This window comes from Eutrigla gurnardus (assembly GCF_963514095.1).
Source record: "Eutrigla gurnardus genome assembly, chromosome: 19".
Lineage (NCBI taxonomy): Eukaryota > Metazoa > Chordata > Actinopteri > Perciformes > Triglidae > Eutrigla > Eutrigla gurnardus.
This window is the reverse complement of record NC_139930.1, coordinates 22,119,479-22,122,173: the sequence shown is the minus strand read 5'-3', so window position 1 is coordinate 22,122,173 and position 2,695 is coordinate 22,119,479. Positions and strand designations below refer to the sequence as shown.

The following is a 2,695-nucleotide window of genomic DNA, read 5'->3' as shown; positions in this document are numbered from 1 at the left end:
TCACCCTGGGAACCAGCGCTGCCTTCACGGACCGCAAAGTAAGCTCGAACATCCGACAACCACATGAAAAAAAAGGACTTCTAGCCTCGGAAGAGCCACACAATTAAAATTAAAACTGACCGAGCCCATATCAGTCAGTAAAATAAAATAAAATGATATGAAAATATCCTTATGATGACGAATAGAAGATTCTGTATGTCATTTGATTTAGTATCTCAAAATAATCACTTTTTATCACGAAATAAATTACTGTCGCATATTAAGGACTCCGTGTCACACAAGATAGACGTATTATTGCAAAGCAAGGTAAGGATTAATATGACACAGAAAAATAAAGCTAGTATCACAAGAAAACTTATTATTTCAAGAAAGTTTCTCACTATGACTCACAGGATTTTTTTTTTTTTTTTTTTTGCAAAATCCATCCTTAAAAGGTCAGAGACTTATTTAAAAACAAACTCATACGGTTTAACTAGTGGCAGAATTTCTTTTCAAAGAGGTTGAACATTTAAAGTGGAACCTTGTACCTTTAGATATTAGTCACATTTAGTTAGCATATATTTATATGTTTTATATTTCATCATTAAAAATAGGCTATAACAAGAAAAAAGACACACAAAAAAACATTTTAAAAACGATTGCACATATTTTAAGTCCTTACTTTGTTGTTTTTATGCATCTCTGCAATATCTCGTATGCCATTTCATGTGGGAAGAAAATGGCACAAACGGTTATATATGATTTCTGTTGGCTGTACTAATATTTATTTATTGCAAACAAAATGTGACAGGACACAAAGACTGGAAATGTGTGACAAATATATGCAAACAGCATCACAAAAGGCAGAAAACTTAAATTAATTATACCAGCTTTACATCATTTCTTGTAATTTCCTGCATGCTTGCTGGACTTGGGCATCATCTAAACTTCACTCTGGGTTTCACTGATTTATGCGGTTAATATTTTACCTATTAGGTATCAGATAGCTAGTCAGTGTTTGCAATTCAGTGATTGTCACTGGTAATTGAAAACACTGTTATCTACCTTACCAAGAAAAAGTGGATATACACACTAAGCCAAATATTCAATAAATATTGTTGGAATTTTTTCATTAATAACTTAATATTGCTCTAATAAAACACTCACTCACTTAGCTAATAATTATTTTTAATTTGGTAATTGTCTTCACAATAAGCAAAACCTCTTTCCTACATTTAATTAGTTATAAACTAGGATAGTTAGAAGTTGTATCAGCTGCCAGGCTTTTAACATGCATTATGCATTCACTAGAGTATCCCTGCGATGTTAGAGGAGAAAACAACAGCCCCCCATCTTTAAATATTTCTACCATCAACAGTGGAAATTTCAGTTGATACCGTCTGATCTTCGCTGTCCTTCCTCCTCAGCAGTTTATTCAGGAGCTTGTTGAAGGTGCCGCTGAAGGCAGGGCTTGAGAAATAATAGACAACGGGGTTGAGGACGCTGTTGAAGTAGGTGAAACACACAGACGTGTAGAACGCCAGGTTGGCCTCTTGGAAGTAATGGCATTCGTCGTACCACACCTTCAGGATCCAGACGGCGATGCGCGATATGGTGCTGGGAAAGAAGCAGACGATAAAAATCAAAGCTACCGCCAAGACGAACTGAACGGCACGTTTGATTTTGCCCTTCTTGTCCATGGTCTTGATTCGCAGCTGCCAAGTAATTCTGACGGTGCAGAAAGCGACAATGATGGTGGGCAGGAAAAACTGGGTGACGTAGAAGGTGTTGTGCCAGGTGGAGAGGGGACTGAAGCCGATGCAGATGTTGAAACTCTCGCACTGTGTACGGTTGCTGTTGTAGAAGAAGTGCTCGTTGGCGAGAAGGTACCCAGTGGCGAGAAAAATCAGACCCCAGAGACCCAGGGAGACCCAAAGGGCGTAGCCCAGACCCATCCGGTTGATCCGGTTCTGCGGGTGGACGATCTTAAAGTAGCGGTCAACAGCCACGGCCGTGAGGAAGAAGATTCCTGCTGCACGGTTGGCCGCCAGCAGGAAGAGCAGCACGCGACACAGGGCATCGCCGTACAGCCAGTTCTTTCCACGCCTGTAGTAGTCGGCCCTGAAAGGCAAGCAGAACAGCACAATGGAGTCGGCCACAGCCAGGTGAGTCAGGTACACAGCGTTGGGCTTCCACGTGTCCATGTGGAAGATGAACATCCACAGGGCCACAAAGTTCCCCATCAGTCCAAACATGAACTCCAAGATCAGTATAGGGGGCAAAACCTGGTCCAGGATGGGAGCCTCGAAGGCGCAGCACACGGCTGAAGTCGTGAGATTCATCTTTTGAGTGAGGCTGCCGCTGCGTACGGTCAACACAGATATGCTGGACCAGGTGACTCCGAAGGTAGGGAGGGAGGTCATGTTTGCGCTCATGCAAATGATTCTCAGATAAACACGTTAATTCATGAGCTGAACATCTGTGCACCGTGTGTTATCTTTGGGGAGGCGGTGTTCACCCAGAGGAGCACGGAAACAACTGTAAATGTTATCTGTCTGGTGAGCGCGGCTTCATTATAAAACTATTATGCAGGCGAGTCGGTGTACTCGTGGGGATGGAGCAGGACGCCTGAAAAACAAGCAACCTGCGGCCATGTTGGTGACTGAGGGGACTTCTTCCTCACGATCCTTCTTTTTAAAAATAGACACCCATTTAA

General features: G+C 42.2%; 1 pseudogene across 1 annotated transcript; it reads right to left on the bottom strand.

Moving 5' to 3' along the window:
* Positions 1-739: 739 nt before the first annotated feature.
* On the bottom strand, positions 740-2,589 carry LOC311030160 (hydroxycarboxylic acid receptor 3 pseudogene; annotated as a pseudogene). The gene has a single exon. The product of its transcript is annotated as a hydroxycarboxylic acid receptor 3 pseudogene (transcript).
* Between the last annotated feature and the right edge of the window lie 106 nt (positions 2,590-2,695).